General features: G+C 46.0%; 32 non-coding genes across 32 annotated transcripts; all 32 read left to right on the forward strand.

The window, feature by feature from the left end:
* The first annotated feature begins 159 nt into the window (after window positions 1–159).
* TRNAS-GCU (transfer RNA serine (anticodon GCU)) lies at window positions 160–241 on the forward strand. The gene has a single exon. It is a non-coding gene; the product is annotated as a tRNA-Ser (tRNA).
* Window positions 242–446: 205 nt separating this feature from the next.
* Window positions 447–528, forward strand: TRNAS-GCU (transfer RNA serine (anticodon GCU)). Its single transcript has one exon. It is a non-coding gene; the product is annotated as a tRNA-Ser (tRNA).
* A 205-nt stretch (window positions 529–733) lies between these two features.
* On the forward strand, window positions 734–815 carry TRNAS-GCU (transfer RNA serine (anticodon GCU)). The gene has a single exon. It is a non-coding gene; the product is annotated as a tRNA-Ser (tRNA).
* Window positions 816–1,158: 343 nt separating this feature from the next.
* TRNAS-GCU (transfer RNA serine (anticodon GCU)) lies at window positions 1,159–1,240 on the forward strand. The gene has a single exon. It is a non-coding gene; the product is annotated as a tRNA-Ser (tRNA).
* A 483-nt stretch (window positions 1,241–1,723) lies between these two features.
* Window positions 1,724–1,805, forward strand: TRNAS-GCU (transfer RNA serine (anticodon GCU)). The gene has a single exon. It is a non-coding gene; the product is annotated as a tRNA-Ser (tRNA).
* Window positions 1,806–2,010: 205 nt separating this feature from the next.
* Window positions 2,011–2,091, forward strand: TRNAS-GCU (transfer RNA serine (anticodon GCU)). Its single transcript has one exon. It is a non-coding gene; the product is annotated as a tRNA-Ser (tRNA).
* A 205-nt stretch (window positions 2,092–2,296) lies between these two features.
* TRNAS-GCU (transfer RNA serine (anticodon GCU)) lies at window positions 2,297–2,378 on the forward strand. The gene has a single exon. It is a non-coding gene; the product is annotated as a tRNA-Ser (tRNA).
* A 205-nt stretch (window positions 2,379–2,583) lies between these two features.
* Window positions 2,584–2,665, forward strand: TRNAS-GCU (transfer RNA serine (anticodon GCU)). The gene has a single exon. It is a non-coding gene; the product is annotated as a tRNA-Ser (tRNA).
* A 205-nt stretch (window positions 2,666–2,870) lies between these two features.
* TRNAS-GCU (transfer RNA serine (anticodon GCU)) lies at window positions 2,871–2,952 on the forward strand. The gene has a single exon. It is a non-coding gene; the product is annotated as a tRNA-Ser (tRNA).
* A 205-nt stretch (window positions 2,953–3,157) lies between these two features.
* TRNAN-GUU (transfer RNA asparagine (anticodon GUU)) lies at window positions 3,158–3,239 on the forward strand. The gene has a single exon. It is a non-coding gene; the product is annotated as a tRNA-Asn (tRNA).
* A 484-nt stretch (window positions 3,240–3,723) lies between these two features.
* On the forward strand, window positions 3,724–3,805 carry TRNAS-GCU (transfer RNA serine (anticodon GCU)). The gene has a single exon. It is a non-coding gene; the product is annotated as a tRNA-Ser (tRNA).
* Window positions 3,806–3,866: 61 nt separating this feature from the next.
* On the forward strand, window positions 3,867–3,948 carry TRNAS-GCU (transfer RNA serine (anticodon GCU)). The gene has a single exon. It is a non-coding gene; the product is annotated as a tRNA-Ser (tRNA).
* A 484-nt stretch (window positions 3,949–4,432) lies between these two features.
* On the forward strand, window positions 4,433–4,514 carry TRNAS-GCU (transfer RNA serine (anticodon GCU)). The gene has a single exon. It is a non-coding gene; the product is annotated as a tRNA-Ser (tRNA).
* A 205-nt stretch (window positions 4,515–4,719) lies between these two features.
* Window positions 4,720–4,801, forward strand: TRNAS-GCU (transfer RNA serine (anticodon GCU)). Its single transcript has one exon. It is a non-coding gene; the product is annotated as a tRNA-Ser (tRNA).
* Window positions 4,802–4,863: 62 nt separating this feature from the next.
* Window positions 4,864–4,945, forward strand: TRNAS-GCU (transfer RNA serine (anticodon GCU)). The gene has a single exon. It is a non-coding gene; the product is annotated as a tRNA-Ser (tRNA).
* A 205-nt stretch (window positions 4,946–5,150) lies between these two features.
* TRNAS-GCU (transfer RNA serine (anticodon GCU)) lies at window positions 5,151–5,232 on the forward strand. The gene has a single exon. It is a non-coding gene; the product is annotated as a tRNA-Ser (tRNA).
* A 484-nt stretch (window positions 5,233–5,716) lies between these two features.
* Window positions 5,717–5,798, forward strand: TRNAS-GCU (transfer RNA serine (anticodon GCU)). The gene has a single exon. It is a non-coding gene; the product is annotated as a tRNA-Ser (tRNA).
* Window positions 5,799–6,003: 205 nt separating this feature from the next.
* Window positions 6,004–6,085, forward strand: TRNAS-GCU (transfer RNA serine (anticodon GCU)). The gene has a single exon. It is a non-coding gene; the product is annotated as a tRNA-Ser (tRNA).
* Window positions 6,086–7,544: 1,459 nt separating this feature from the next.
* TRNAS-GCU (transfer RNA serine (anticodon GCU)) lies at window positions 7,545–7,626 on the forward strand. The gene has a single exon. It is a non-coding gene; the product is annotated as a tRNA-Ser (tRNA).
* A 484-nt stretch (window positions 7,627–8,110) lies between these two features.
* On the forward strand, window positions 8,111–8,192 carry TRNAS-GCU (transfer RNA serine (anticodon GCU)). The gene has a single exon. It is a non-coding gene; the product is annotated as a tRNA-Ser (tRNA).
* A 901-nt stretch (window positions 8,193–9,093) lies between these two features.
* Window positions 9,094–9,175, forward strand: TRNAS-GCU (transfer RNA serine (anticodon GCU)). Its single transcript has one exon. It is a non-coding gene; the product is annotated as a tRNA-Ser (tRNA).
* Window positions 9,176–9,797: 622 nt separating this feature from the next.
* Window positions 9,798–9,879, forward strand: TRNAS-GCU (transfer RNA serine (anticodon GCU)). Its single transcript has one exon. It is a non-coding gene; the product is annotated as a tRNA-Ser (tRNA).
* Window positions 9,880–10,363: 484 nt separating this feature from the next.
* On the forward strand, window positions 10,364–10,445 carry TRNAS-GCU (transfer RNA serine (anticodon GCU)). The gene has a single exon. It is a non-coding gene; the product is annotated as a tRNA-Ser (tRNA).
* Window positions 10,446–10,929: 484 nt separating this feature from the next.
* On the forward strand, window positions 10,930–11,011 carry TRNAS-GCU (transfer RNA serine (anticodon GCU)). The gene has a single exon. It is a non-coding gene; the product is annotated as a tRNA-Ser (tRNA).
* A 484-nt stretch (window positions 11,012–11,495) lies between these two features.
* On the forward strand, window positions 11,496–11,577 carry TRNAS-GCU (transfer RNA serine (anticodon GCU)). The gene has a single exon. It is a non-coding gene; the product is annotated as a tRNA-Ser (tRNA).
* Window positions 11,578–12,061: 484 nt separating this feature from the next.
* On the forward strand, window positions 12,062–12,143 carry TRNAS-GCU (transfer RNA serine (anticodon GCU)). Its single transcript has one exon. It is a non-coding gene; the product is annotated as a tRNA-Ser (tRNA).
* A 483-nt stretch (window positions 12,144–12,626) lies between these two features.
* TRNAS-GCU (transfer RNA serine (anticodon GCU)) lies at window positions 12,627–12,708 on the forward strand. Its single transcript has one exon. It is a non-coding gene; the product is annotated as a tRNA-Ser (tRNA).
* A 205-nt stretch (window positions 12,709–12,913) lies between these two features.
* TRNAS-GCU (transfer RNA serine (anticodon GCU)) lies at window positions 12,914–12,995 on the forward strand. Its single transcript has one exon. It is a non-coding gene; the product is annotated as a tRNA-Ser (tRNA).
* A 341-nt stretch (window positions 12,996–13,336) lies between these two features.
* TRNAS-GCU (transfer RNA serine (anticodon GCU)) lies at window positions 13,337–13,418 on the forward strand. The gene has a single exon. It is a non-coding gene; the product is annotated as a tRNA-Ser (tRNA).
* A 484-nt stretch (window positions 13,419–13,902) lies between these two features.
* Window positions 13,903–13,984, forward strand: TRNAC-GCA (transfer RNA cysteine (anticodon GCA)). The gene has a single exon. It is a non-coding gene; the product is annotated as a tRNA-Cys (tRNA).
* Window positions 13,985–14,467: 483 nt separating this feature from the next.
* Window positions 14,468–14,549, forward strand: TRNAS-GCU (transfer RNA serine (anticodon GCU)). Its single transcript has one exon. It is a non-coding gene; the product is annotated as a tRNA-Ser (tRNA).
* Window positions 14,550–14,890: 341 nt separating this feature from the next.
* Window positions 14,891–14,972, forward strand: TRNAS-GCU (transfer RNA serine (anticodon GCU)). Its single transcript has one exon. It is a non-coding gene; the product is annotated as a tRNA-Ser (tRNA).
* The last annotated feature ends 295 nt before the right edge of the window (window positions 14,973–15,267 follow it).

Raw genomic sequence — 15,267 nt, forward strand, 5'->3', positions numbered from 1 at the left:
CTCGTTGAAATCGCGGAAGGGATGGCCGAGTGGTTAAGGCGATGGATTGCTAATACATTAGGCCCTAAACACGCGAGTTCGAATCTCGCTTCCGTCGTTTTAACCGGATTGTTTTAATCACAAATTCAGGCAAAATATTTAAACCTGTTCTAAATCGAGGACGGGGTGGCCGAGTGGTTACGGCGATGGACTGCTAATCCATTGGGCTCTGCCCGCGCGAGTTCGAATCTCGACTCCGTCGTTTTATCCGTTTTGTTTTGAACACAAATGCAGTCAAAATGATTTAACTCGTTTAAATCGCGGAAGGGATGGCCGAGTGGTTAAGGCGATGGATTGCTGATACATTGGGCCCTAAACACGCGAGTTCGAATCTCGCCTCCGTCGTTTTAACCGGATTGTTTTAATCACAAATTCAGGCAAAATATTTAAACCAGTTCTAAATCGAGGACGGGGTGGCCGAGTGGTTAAGGCGATGGACTGCTAATCCATTGGGCTCTGCCCGCGCGAGTTCGAATCTCGCCTCCGTCGTTTTATCCGTTTTGTTTTGAACACAAATGCAGTCAAAATGATTTAACTCGTTTAAATCGCGGAAGGGATGGCCGAATGGTTAAGGCGATGGATTGCTAATACATTTTGCTCTAAACACGCGAGTTCGAATCTCGCCTCCGTCGTTTTAACCGGATTGTTTTAATCACAAATTCAGGCAATATAATTAAACCAGTTTTAAATCGAGGACGGGGTGGCCGATTGGTTAAGGCGATGGACTGCTAATCCATTGGGCTCTGACCGCGCGAGTTCGAATCTCGCCTCCGTAGTTTTATCCGTTTTGATTTGAACACAAATGCAGTCAAAATGATTTAACTCGTTTAAATCGCGGAAGGGATGGCCGAGTGGTTGAGGCGATGGATTGCTAGTACATTAGGCCCGCGCGAGTTCGAATCTTGCCTCCGTCGTTTTATCCGTTTTGTTTTGAACACAAATGCAGTCAAAATGATTTAACTCGTTTAAATCGCGGAAGGGATGGCCGAATGGTTAAGGCGATGGATTGCTAATACATTTTGCTCTAAACACGCGAGTTCGAATCTCGCCTCCGTCGTTTTAACCGGATTGTTTTAATCACAAATTCATGCAATATAATTAAACCAGTTTTAAATCGGGGACGGGGTGGCCGAGTGGTTAAGGCGATGGACTGCTAATCCATTGGGCTCTGCCCGCGCGAGTTCGAATCTCACCTCCGTCGTTTTATCCGTTTTGTTTTGAACACAAATGCAGTCAAAATGATTTAACTCGTTTAAATCGCGGAAGGGATGGCCGAGTGGTTAAGGCGATGGATTGCTAATACATTGGGCCTTACACACGCGAGTTCGAATCTCGCCTCCGTCGTTTTAACCGGATTGTTTTAATCACAAATTCAGGCAAAATAATTAAACCAGTTTTAAATCGAGGACGGGGTGGTTAAGGCGATGGACTGCTAATCCATTGGGCTCTGCCCGCGCGAGCTGGAATCTCGCCTCCGTCGTTTTATCCGTTTTGTTTTGAACACAAATGCAGTCAAAATGATTAAACTCGGTTTAATCGCGGAAGGGATGGCCGAATGGTTAAGGCGATGGATTGCTAATACATTGGGCCCTAAACACGCGAGTTCGAATCTCGCCTCCGTCGTTTTAACCGGATTGTTTAATCACAAATTCAGGCAAAATATTTAAACCAGTTTTAAATCGAGGACGGGGTGGCCGAGTGGTTACGGCGATGGACTGCTAATTCATTGGGCTCTGCCCGCGCAAGTTCGAATCTCGCCTCCGTCGTTTTATCCGTTTTGTTTTGAACACAAATGCAGTCAAAATGATTTAACTCGTTTAAAACGCGGAAGGGATGGCCTAGTGGTTAAGGCGATGGATTGCTGATACATTGGGCCCTAAACACGCGAGTTCTAATCTCGCCTTCGTCGTTTTAACCGAATTGTTCTAATCACAAATTCAGTCAAAATATTTAAACCAGTTCTAAGTCGGGGACGGAGAGCCGAGTGGTTAAGGCGATGGACTGCTAATCCATTGGGCTCTGCCCGCGCGAGTTCGAATCTCGCCTCCGTCGTTTTGTCCGTTTTGTTTTGAACACAAATGCAGTCAAAATGATTTAGCTCGTTGAAATCGCGGAAGGGATGGCCGAGTGGTTAAGGCGATGGATTGCTAATACATTAGGCCCTAAACACGCGAGTTCGAATCTCGCTTCCGTCGTTTTAACCGGATTGTTTTAATCACAAATTCAGGCAAAATATTTAAACCTGTTCTAAATCGAGGACGGGGTGGCCGAGTGGTTACGGCGATGGACTGCTAATCCATTGGGCTCTGCCCGCGCGAGTTCGAATCTCGACTCCGTCGTTTTATCCGTTTTGTTTTGAACACAAATGCAGTCAAAATGATTTAACTCGTTTAAATCGCGGAAGGGATGGCCGAGTGGTTAAGGCGATGGATTGCTGATACATTTGGCCCTAAACACGCGAGTTCGAATCTCGCCTCCGTCGTTTTAACCGGATTGTTTTAATCACAAATTCAGGCAAAATATTTAAACCAGTTCTAAATCGAGGACGGGGTGGCCGAGTGGTTAAGGCGATGGACTGCTAATCCATTGGGCTCTGCCCGCGCGAGTTCGAATCTCGCCTCCGTCGTTTTATCCGTTTTGTTTTGAACACCAATGCAGTCAAAATGATTAAACTCGGTTTAATCGCGGAAGGGATGGCCCAATGGTTAAGGCGATGGATTGCTAATACATTGGGCCCTAAACACGCGAGTTCGAATCTCGCCTCCGTCGTTTTAACCGGATTGTTTTAATCACAAATTCAGGCAAAATATTTAAACCAGTTTTAAATCGAGGACGGGGTGGCCGAGTGGTTATGGCGATGGACTGCTAATCCATTGGGCTCTGCCCGCGCGAGTTCGAATCTCGCCTCCGTCGTTTTATCCGTTTTGTTTTGAACACAAATGCAGTCAAAATGATTTAACTCGTTTAAATCGCGGAAGGAATGGCCGAGTGGTTAAGGCGATGGATTGCTGATACATTGGGCCCTAAACACGCGAGTTCGAATCTCGCCTCCGTCGTTTTAACCGGATTGTTTTAATCACAAATTCAGTCAAAATATTTAAACCAGTTCTAAATCGGGGACGGGGTGGCCGAGTGGTTAAGGCGATGGACTGTTAATCCATTGGGCTCTGCCCGCGCGAGTTCGAATCTCGCCTCCGTCGTTTTATCCGTTTTGTTTTGAACACAAATGCAGTCAAAATGATTTAGCTCGTTGAAATCGCGGAAGGGATGGCCGAGTGGTTAAGGCGATGGATTGCTAATACATTAGGCCCTAAACACGCGAGTTCGAATCTCGCCTCCGTCGTTTTAACCGGATTGTTTTAATCACAAATTCAGGCAAAATAATTAAACCAGTTTTAAATCGAGGACGGGGTGGTTAAGGCGATGGACTGCTAAGCCATTGGGCTCTGCCCGCGCGAGTTCGAATCTCGCCTCCGTCGTTTTATCCGTTTTGTTTTGAACACCAATGCAGACAAAATGATTAAACTCGGTTTAATCGCGGAAGGGATGGCCGAATGGTTAAGGCGATGGATTGCTAATACATTGGGCCCTAAACACGCGAGTTCGAATCTCGCCTCCGTCGTTTTAACCGGATTGTTTTAATCACAAATTCAGGCAAAATATTTAAACCAGTTTTAAATCGAGGACGGGGTGGCCGAGTGGTTACGGCGATGGACTGCTAATACATTGGGCTCTGCCCGCGCGAGTTCGAATCTCGCCTCCGTCGTTTTATCCGTTTTGTTTTGAACACCAATGCAGTCAAAATGATTAAACTCGGTTTAATCGCGGAAGGGATGGCCGAATGGTTAAGGCGATGGATTGCTAATACATTGGGCTCTGCCCGCGCGAGTTCGAATCTCGCCTCCGTCGTTTTATCCGTTTTGTTTTGAACACAAATGCAGTCAAAATGATTTAACTCGTTTAAATCGCGGAAGGAATGGCCGAGTGGTTAAGGCGATGGATTGCTGATACATTGGGCCCTAAACACGCGAGTTCGAATCTCGCCTCCGTCGTTTTAACCGGATTGTTTTAATCACAAATTCAGGCAAAATAATTAAACCAGTTTTAAATCGAGGACGGGGTGGTTAAGGCGATGGACTGCTAAGCCATTGGGCTCTGCCCGCGCGAGTTCGAATCTCGCCTCCGTCGTTTTATCCGTTTTGTTTTGAACACCAATGCAGCCAAAATGATTAAACTCGGTTTAATCGCGGAAGGGATGGCCGAATGGTTAAGGCGATGGATTGCTAATACATTGGGCCCTAAACACGCGAGTTCGAATCTCGCCTCCGTCGTTTTAACGGGATTGTTTTAATCACAAATTCAGGCAAAATATTTAAACAAGTTTTAAATCGAGGACGGGGTGGCCGAGTGGTTACGGCGATGGACTGCTAATCCATTGGGCTCTGCCCGCGCGAGTTCGAATCTCGCCTCCGTCGTTTTATCCGTTTTGTTTTGAACACCAATGCAGTCAAAATGATTAAACTCGGTTTAATCGCGGAAGGGATGGCCGAATGGTTAAGGCGATGGATTGCTAATACATTGGGCCCTAAACACGCGAGTTCGAATCTCGCCTCCGTCGTTTTAACCGGATTGTTTTAATCACAAATTCAGGCAAAATATTTAAACCAGTTCTAAATCGAGGACGGGGTGGCCGAGTGGTTAAGGCGATGGACTGCTAATCCATTGGGCTCTGCCCGCGCGAGTTCGAATCTCGCCTCCGTCGTTTTAACCGGATTGTTTTAATCACAAATTCAGGCAAAATATTTAAACCAGTTTTAAATCGAGGACGGGGTGGCCGAGTGGTTACGGCGATGGACTGCTAATACATTGGGCTCTGCCCGCGCGAGTTCGAATCTCGCCTCCGTCGTTTTATCCGATTTGTTTTGAACACCAATGCAGTCAAAATGATTAAACTCGGTTTAATCGCGGAAGGGATGGCCGAGTATTTAAGGCGATGGATTGCTAATACATTGGGCCCTAAACACGCGAGTTCGAATCTCGCCTCCGTCGTTTTAACCGGATTGTTTTAATCACAAATTCAGGCAAAATATTTAAACCAGTTTTAGATCGAGGACGGGGTGGCCGAGTGGTTACGGCGATGGACTGCTAATCCATTGGGCTTTGCCCGCGCGAGTTCGAATCTCGCCTCCGTCGTTTTATCCGTTTTGTTTTGAACACAAATGCAGTCAAAATGATTTAACTCGTTTAAATCGCGGAAGGGATGGCCGAGTGGTTAAGGCGATGGATTGCTAATACATTGGGCCTTAAACACGCGAGTTCGAATCTCGCCTCCGTCGTTTTAACCGGATTGTTTTAATCACAAATTCAGGCAAAATAATTAAACCAGTTTTAAATCGGGGACGGGGTGGTTAAGGCGATGGACTGCTAATCCATTGGGCTCTGCCCGCGCGAGTTCGAATCTCGCCTCCGTCGTTTTATCCGTTTTGTTTTGAACACAAATGCAGTCAAAATGATTTAACTCGTTTAAATCGCGGAAGGGATGGCCGAGTGGTTAAGGCGATGGATTGCTGATACATTGGGCCCTAAACACGCGAGTTCGAATCTCGCCTCCGTCGTTTTAACCGGATTGTTTTAATCACAAATTCAGGCAAAATATTTAAACCAGTTCTAAATGGAGGACGGGGTGGCCGAGTGGTTAAGGCGATGGACTGCTAATCCATTGGGCTCTGCCCGCGCGAGTTCGAATCTCGCCTCCGTCGTTTTATCCGATTTGTTTTGAACACCAATGCAGTCAAAATGATTAAACTCGGTTTAATCGCGGAAGGGATGGCCGAATGGTTAAGGCGATGGATTGCTAATACATTGGGCCCTAAACACGCGAGTTCGAATCTCGCCTCCGTCGTTTTAACCGGATTGTTTTAATCACAAATTCAGGCAAAATATTTAAACCAGTTTTAGATCGAGGACGGGGTGGCCGAGTGGTTACGGCGATGGACTGCTAATCCATTGGGCTTTGCCCGCGCGAGTTCGAATCTCGCCTCCGTCGTTTTATCCGTTTTGTTTTGAACACCAATGCAGTCAAAATGATAAAACTCGGTGTAATCGCGGAAGGGATGGCCGAGTGGTTAAGGCGATGGATTGCTAATACATTAGGCTATAAACACGCGAGTTCGAATCTCGCATCCGTCGTTTTAACCGGATTGTTTTAATCACAAATTCAGGCAAAATAATTAAACCCGTTTTAAATCGAGGACGGGGTGTTTAAGGCGATGGACTGCTAATCCATTGGGCTCTGCCCGCGCGAGTTCGAATCTCGCCTCCGTCGTTTTATCCGTTTTGTTTTGAACACAAATGCAGTCAAAATGATTTAGCTCGTTGAAATCGCGGAAGGGATGGCCGAGTGGTTAAGGCGATGGATTGCTAATACATTAGGCCCTAAACACGCGAGTTCAAATCTCGCCTCCGTCGTTTTAACCGGATTGTTTTAATCACAAATTCAGGCATAATAATTAAACCCGTTTTAAATCGAGGACGGGGTGTTTAAGGCGATGGACTGCTAATCCATTGGGCTCTGCCCGCGCGAGTTCGAATCTCGCCTCCGTCGTTTTATCCGTTTTGTTTTGAACACAAATGCAGTCAAAATGATTTAACTCGTTTAAATCGCGGAAGGGATGGCCGAGTGGTTAAGGCGATGGATTGCTAATACATTGGGCCTTAAACACGCGAGTTCGAATCTCGCCTCCGTCGTTTTAACCGGATTGTTTTAATCACAAATTCAGGCAAAATAATTAAACCAGTTTTAAATCGAGGACGGGGTGGTTAAGGCGATGGACTGCTAATCCATTGGGCTCTGCCCGCGCGAGTTTGAATCTCGCCTCCGTCGTTTTATCCGTTTTGTTTTGAACACAAATGCAGTCAAAATGATTTAACTCGTTTAAATCGCGGAAGGGATGGCCGAGTGGTTAAGGCGATGGATTGCTAATACATTAGGCCCGCGCGAGTTCGAATCTCGCCTCCGTCGTTTTATCCGTTTTGTTTGGAACACAAATGCAGTCAAAATGATTTAACTCGTTTAAATCGCGGAAGGGATGGCCGAGTGGTTAAGGCGATGGATTGCTAATACATTAGGCCCTAAACACGCGAGTTGAAATCTCGCCTCCGTCGTTTTAACCGGATTGTTTTAATCCCAAATTCAGGCATAATAATTAAACCCGTTTTAAATCGAGGACGGGGTGTTTAAGGCGATGGACTGCTAATCCATTGGGCTCTGCCCGCGCGAGTTCGAATCTCGCCTACGTCGTTTTATCCGTTTTGTTTTGAACACAAATGCAGTCAAAATGATTACACTCGTTTAAATCGCGGAAGGGATTTCCGGGTGGTTAAGAAGATGAATTGCTGATACATTGGGCTCTAAACACGCGAGTTCGAATCTCGCCTCCGTCGTTTTAACCGGATTGTTTTAATCACAAATTCAGTCAAAATATTTAAACCAGTTCTAAATCGGGGACGGGGTGGCCGAATGGTTAAGGCGATGGACTGCTAATCCATTGGGCTCTGCCCGCGCGAGTTCGAATCTCGCCTCCGTCGTTTTATCCGTTTTGTTTTGAACACAAATGCAGTCAAAATGATTTAGCTCGTTGAAATCGCGGAAGGGATGGCCGAGTGGTTAAGGCGATGGATTGCTAATACATTAGGCCCTAAACACGCGAGTTCAAATCTCGCCTCCGTCGTTTTAACCGGATTGTTTTAATCACAAATTCAGGCATAATAATTAAACCCGTTTTAAATCGAGGACGGGGTGTTTAAGGCGATGGACTGCTAATCCATTGGGCTCTGCCCGCGCGAGTTCGAATCTCGCCTACGTCGTTTTATCCGTTTTGTTTTAAACACAAATGCAGTCAAAATGATTTAACTCGTTTAAATCGCGGAAGGGATTTCCGGGTGGTTAAGAAGATGGATTGCTGATACATTGGGCTCTAAACACGCGAGTTCGAATCTCGCCTCCGTCGTTTTAACCGGGTTGTTTTAATCACAAATTCAGTCAAAATATTTAAACCAGTTCTAAATCGGGGACGGGGTGGCCGAGTGGTTAGGGCGATGGACTGCTAATCCATTGGGCTCTGCCCGCGCGAGTTCGAATCTCGCCTCCGTCGTTTTATCCGTTTTGTTTTGAACACAAATGCAGTCAAAATGATTTAGCTCGTTGAAAACGCGGAAGGGATGGCCGAGTGGTTAAGGCGATGGATTGCTAATACATTGGGCCTTAAACACGCGAGTTCGAATCTCCCCTCCGTCGTTTTAACCGGATTGTTTTAATCACAAATTCAGGCAAAATAATTAAACCAGTTTTAAATCGAGGACGGGGTGGTTAAGGCGATGGACTGCTAATCCATTGGGCTCTGCCCGCGCGAGTTCGAATCTCGCCTCCGTCGTTTTATCCGTTTTGTTTTGAACACAAATGCAGTCAAAATGATTTAACTCGTTTAAATCGCGGAAGGGATGGCCGAGTGGTTAAGGCGATGGATTGCTAATACATTAGGCCCGCGCGAGTTCGAATCTCGCCTCCGTCGTTTTATCCGTTTTGTTTGGAACACAAATGCAGTCAAAATGATTTAACTCGTTTAAATCGCGGAAGGGATGGCCGAGTGGTTAAGGCGATGGATTGCTAATACATTAGGCCCTAAACACGCGAGTTGAAATCTCGCCTCCGTCGTTTTAACCGGATTGTTTTAATCACAAATTCAGGCATAATAATTAAACCCGTTTTAAATCGAGGACGGGGTGTTTAAGGCGATGGACTGCTAATCCATTGGGCTCTGCCCGCGCGAGTTCGAATCTCGCCTACGTCGTTTTATCCGTTTTGTTTTGAACACAAATGCAGTCAAAATGATTTAACTCGTTTAAATCGCGGAAGGGATTTCCGGGTGGTTAAGAAGATGGATTGCTGATACATTGGGCTCTAAACACGCGAGTTCGAATCTCGCCTCCGTCGTTTTAACCGGGTTGTTTTAATCACAAATTCAGTCAAAATATTTAAACCAGTTCTAAATCGGGGACGGGGTGGCCGAGTGGTTAGGGCGATGGACTGCTAATCCATTGGGCTCTGCCCGCGCGAGTTCGAATCTCGCCTCCGTCGTTTTATCCGTTTTGTTTTGAACACAAATGCAGTCAAAATGATTTAGCTCGTTGAAAACGCGGAAGGGATGGCCGAGTGGTTAAGGCGATGGCTTGCTAATACATTGGGCCTTAAACACGCGAGTTCGAATCTCGCCTCCGTCGTTTTAACCGGATTGTTTTAATCACAAATTCAGGCAAAATAATTAAACCAGTTTTAAATCGAGGACGGGGTGGTTAAGGCGATGGACTGCTAATCCATTGGGCTCTGCCCGCGCGAGTTCGAATCTCGCCTCCGTCGTTTTATCCGTTTTGTTTTGAACACAAATGCAGTCAAAATGATTTAACTCGTTTAAATCGCGGAAGGGATGGCCGAGTGGTTAAGGCGATGGATTGCTAATACATTAGGCCCGCGCGAGTTCGAATCTCGCCTCCGTCGTTTTATCCGTTTTGTTTGGAACACAAATGCAGTCAAAATGATTTAACTCGTTTAAATCGCGGAAGGGATTTCCGGGTGGTTAAGAAGATGAATTGCTGATACATTGGGCTCTAAACACGCGAGTTCGAATCTCGCCTCCGTCGTTTTAACCGGATTGTTTTAATCACAAATTCAGTCAAAATATTTAAACCAGTTCTAAATCGGGGACGGGGTGGCCGAGTGGTTAAGGCGATGGACTGCTAATCCATTGGGCTCTGCCCGCGCGAGTTCGAATCTCGCCTCCGTCGTTTTATCCGTTTTGTTTTGAACACAAATGCAGTCAAAATGATTTAGCTCGTTGAAATCGCGGAAGGGATGGCCAGGTGGTTAAGGCGATGGATTGCTAATACATTAGGCCCTAAACACGCGAGTTCAAATCTCGCCTCCGTCGTTTTAACCGGATTGTTTTAATCACAAATTCAGGCATAATAATTAAACCCGTTTTAAATCGAGGACGGGGTGTTTAAGGCGATGGACTGCTAATCCATTGGGCTCTGCCCGCGCGAGTTCGAATCTCGCCTACGTCGTTTTATCCGTTTTGTTTTGAACACAAATGCAGTCAAAATGATTTAACTCGTTTAAATCGCGGAAGGGATTTCCGGGTGGTTAAGAAGATGGATTGCTGATACATTGGGCTCTAAACACGCGAGTTCGAATCTCGCCTCCGTCGTTTTAACCGGGTTGTTTTAATCACAAATTCAGTCAAAATATTTAAACCAGTTCTAAATCGGGGACGGGGTGGCCGAGTGGTTAGGGCGATGGACTGCTAATCCATTGGGCTCTGCCCGCGCGAGTTCGAATCTCGCCTCCGTCGTTTTATCCGTTTTGTTTTGAACACAAATGCAGTCAAAATGATTTAGCTCGTTGAAAACGCGGAAGGGATGGCCGAGTGGTTAAGGGGATGGATTGCTAATACATTAGGCCCTAAACACGCGAGTTCAAATCTCGCCTCCGTCGTTTTAACCGGATTGTTTTAATCACAAATTCAGGCATAATAATTAAACCCGTTTTAAATCGAGGACGGGGTGTTTAAGGCGATGGACTGCTAATCCATTGGGCTCTGCCCGCGCGAGTTCGAATCTCGCCTACGTCGTTTTATCCGTTTTGTTTTGAACACAAATGCAGTCAAAATGATTACACTCGTTTAAATCGCGGAAGGGATTTCCGGGTGGTTAAGAAGATGGATTGCTGATACATTGGGCTCTAAACACGCGAGTTCGAATCTCGCCTCCGTCGTTTTAACCGGGTTGTTTTAATCACAAATTCAGTCAAAATATTTAAACCAGTTCTAAATCGGGGACGGGGTGGCCGAGTGGTTACGGCGATGGACTGCTAATCCATTGGGCTCTGCCCGCGCGAGTTCGAATCTCGCCTCCGTCGTTTTATCCGTTTTGTTTTGAACACAAATGCAGTCAAAATGATTTAGCTCGTTGAAACCGCGGAAGGGATGGCCGAGTGGTTAAGGCGATGGATTGCTAATATATTAGGCCCTAAACACGCGAGTTCAAATCTCGCCTCCGTCGTTTTAACCGGATTGTTTTAATCACAAATTCAGGCATAATAATTAAACCCGTTTTAAATCGAGGACGGGGTGTTTAAGGCGATGGACTGCTAATCCATTGGGCTCTGCCCGCGCGAGTTCGAATCTCGCCTACGTCGTTTTATCCGTTTTGTTTTGAACACAAATGCAGTCAAAATGATTACACTCGTTTAAATCGCGGAAGGGATTTCCGGGTGGTTAAGAAGATGGATTGCTGATACATTGGGCTCTAAACACGCGAGTTCGAATCTCGCCTCCGTCGTTTTAACCGGGTTGTTTTAATCACAAATTCAGTCAAAATATTTAAACCAGTTCTAAATCGGGGACGGGGTGGCCGAGTGGTTAGGGCGATGGACTGCTAATCCATTGGGCTCTGCCCGCGCGATTTCGAATCTCGCCTCCGTCGTTTTATCCGTTTTGTTTTGAACACAAATGCAGTCAAAATGATTTAGCTCGTTGAAATCGCGGAAGGGATGGCCGAGTGGTTAAGGCGATGGATTGCTAGTACATTAGGCCCTAAACACGCGAGTTCAAATCTCGCCTCCGTCGTTTTAACCGGATTGTTTTAATCACAAATTCAGGCATAATAATTAAACCCGTTTTAAATCGAGGACGGGGTGTTTAAGGCGATGGACTGCTAATCCATTGGGCTCTGCCCGCGCGAGTTCGAATCTCGCCTACGTCGTTTTATCCGTTTTGTTTTGAACACAAATGCAGTCAAAATGATTACACTCGTTTAAATCGCGGAAGGGATTTCCGGGTGGTTAAGAAGATGGATTGCTGATACATTGGGCTCTAAACACGCGAGTTCGAATCTCGCCTCCGTCGTTTTAACCGGGTTGTTTTAATCACAAATTCAGTCAAAATATTTAAACCAGTTCTAAATCGGGGACGGGGTGGCCGAGTGGTTACGGCGATGGACTGCTAATCTATTGGGCTCTGCCCGCGCGAGTTCGAATCTCGCCTCCGTCGTTTTATCCGTTTTGTTTTGAACACAAATGCAGTCAAAATGACTAAGCTCGTTTAAAACGCGGAAGGGATGACCTAGTGGTTAAGGCGATGGATTGCTGATACATTGGGCCCTAAACACGCGAGTTCAAATCTCGCCTCCGTCGTTTTAACCGGATTGTTTAATCACAAATTCAGGCATAATAACTAAACCCGTTTTAAATCGAGGACGGGGTGTTTAAGGCGATGGACTGCTAATCCATTGGGCTCTGCCCGCGCGAGTTCGAATCTCGCCTACGTCGTTTTATCCGTTTTGTTTTGAACACAAATGCAGTCAAAATGATTACACTCGTTTAAATCGCGGAAGGGATTTCCGGGTGGTTAAGAAGATGGATTGCTGATACATTGGGCTCTAAACACGCGAGTTCGAATCTCGCCTCCGTCGTTTTAACCGGGTTGTTTTAATCACAAATTCAGTCAAAATATTTAAACCAGTTCTAAATCGGGGACGGGGTGGCCGAGTGGTTAGGGCGATGGACTGCTAATCCATTGGGCTCTGCCCGCGCGAGTTCGAATCTCGCCTCCGTCGTTTTATCCGTTTTGTTTTGAACACAAATGCAGTCAAAATGATTTAGCTCGTTGAAATCGCGGAAGGGATGGCCGAGTGGTTAAGGCGATGGATTGCTAATACATTGGGCCCTAAACACGCGAGTTCGAATCTCGCCTTCGTCGTTTTAACCGGATTGTTTTAATCACAAATTCAGGCAAAATAATTAAACCAGTTCTAAATCGAGGACGGGGTGGTCGAGTGGTTAAGGCGATGGCCTGCTAATCCATTGGGCTCTGCCCGCGCGAGTTCGAATCTCGCCTCCGTCGTTTTAACCGGATTGTTTTAATCACAAATTCAGGCAAAATAATTAAACCAGTTTTAAATCGAGGACGGGGTGTTTAAGGCGATGGACTGCTAAACAATTGGGCTCTGCCCGCGTGAGTTCGATTCTCGCCTACGTCGTTTTATCCGTTTTGTTTTGAACACAAATGCAGTCAAAATGATTACACTCGTTTAAATCGCGGAAGGGATTTCCGGGTGGTTAAGAAGATGGATTGCTGATACATTGGGCTCTAAACACGCGAGTTCGAATCTCGCCTCCGTCGTTTTAACCGGGTTGTTTTAATCACAAATTCAGTCAAAATATTTAAACCAGTTCTAAATCGGGGACGGGGTGGCCGAGTGGTTAAGGCGATGGACTGCTAATCCATTGGGCTCTGCCCGCGCGAGTTCGAATCTCGCCTCCGTCGTTTTATCCGTTTTGTTTTGAACACAAATGCAGTCAAAATGATTTAGCTCGTTGAAATCGCGGAAGGGATGGCCGAGTGGTTAAGGCGATGGATTGCTAATACATTAGGCCCTAAACACGCGAGTTCAAATCTCGCCTCCGTCGTTTTAACCGGATTGTTTTAATCACAAATTCAGGCATAATAATTAAACCCGTTTTAAATCGAGGACGGGGTGTTTAAGGCGATGGACTGCTAATCCATTGTGCTCTGCCCGCGCGAGTTCGAATCTCGCCTACGTCGTTTTATCCGTTTTGTTTTGAACACAAATGCAGTCAAAATGATTACACTCGTTTAAATCGCGGTAGGGATTTCCGGGTGGTTAAGAAGATGGATTGCTGATACATTGGGCTCTAAACACGCGAGTTCGAATCTCGCCTCCGTCGTTTTAACCGGGTTGTTTTAATCACAAATTCAGTCAAAATATTTAAACCAGTTCTAAATCGGGGACGGGGTGGCCGAGTGGTTACGGCGATGGACTGCAAATCTATTGGGCTCTGCCCGCGCGAGTTCGAATCTCGCCTCCGTCGTTTTATCCGTTTTGTTTTGAACACAAATGCAGTCAAAATGACTAAGCTCGTTTAAAACGCGGAAGGGATGACCTAGTGGTTAAGGCGATGGATTGCTGATACATTGGGCCCTAAACACGCGAGTTCAAATCTCGCCTCCGTCGTTTTAACCGGATTGTTTAATCACAAATTCAGGCATAATAACTAAACCCGTTTTAAATCGAGGACGGGGTGTTTAAGGCGATGGACTGCTAATCCATTGGGCTCTGCCCGCGCGAGTTCGAATCTCGCCTACGTCGTTTTATCCGTTTTGTTTTGAACACAAATGCAGTCAAAATGATTACACTCGTTTAAATCGCGGAAGGGATTTCCGGGTGGTTAAGAAGATGGATTGCTGATACATTGGGCTCTAAACACGCGAGTTCGAATCTCGCCTCCGTCGTTTTAACCGGGTTGTTTTAATCACAAATTCAGTCAAAATATTTAAACCAGTTCTAAATCGGGGACGGGGTGGCCGAGTGGTTAGGGCGATGGACTGCTAATCCATTGGGCTCTGCCCGCGCGAGTTCGAATCTCGCCTCCGTCGTTTTAACCGGATTGTTTTAATCACAAATTCAGGCAAAATAATTAAACCAGTTTTAAATCGAGGACGGGGTGTTTAAGGCGATGGACTGCTAAACAATTGGGCTCTGCCCGCGTGAGTTCGATTCTCGCCTACGTCGTTTTATCCGTTTTGTTTTGAACACAAATGCAGTCAAAATGATTACACTCGTTTAAATCGCGGAAGGGATTTCCGGGTGGTTAAGAAGATGGATTGCTGATACATTGGGCTCTAAACACGCGAGTTCGAATCTCGCCTCCGTCGTTTTAACCGGGTTGTTTTAATCACAAATTCAGTCAAAATATTTAAACCAGTTCTAAATCGGGGACGGGGTGGCCGAGTGGTTAGGGCGATGGACTGCTAATCCATTGGGCTCTGCCCGCGCGAGTTCGAATCTCGCCTCCGTCGTTTTAACCGGATTGTTTTAATCACAAATTCAGGCAAAATAATTAAACCAGTTTTAAATCGAGGACGGGGTGTTTAAGGCGATGGACTGCTAAACAATTGGGCTCTGCCCGCGTGAGTTCGATTCTCGCCTACGTCGTTTTATCCGTTTTGTTTTGAACACAAATGCAGTCAAAATGATTACACTCGTTTAAATCGCGGAAGGGATTTCCGGGTGGTTAAGAAGATGGATTGCTGATACATTGGGCTCTAAACACGCGAGTTCGAATCTCGCCTCCGTCGTTTTAACCGGGTTGTT

This window comes from Phalangium opilio, unplaced genomic scaffold, assembly GCF_054372755.1.
Source record: "Phalangium opilio isolate 3A_F unplaced genomic scaffold, DU_Popi_V2 ptg001662l_1, whole genome shotgun sequence".
Classification (NCBI taxonomy): domain Eukaryota; kingdom Metazoa; phylum Arthropoda; class Arachnida; order Opiliones; family Phalangiidae; genus Phalangium; species Phalangium opilio.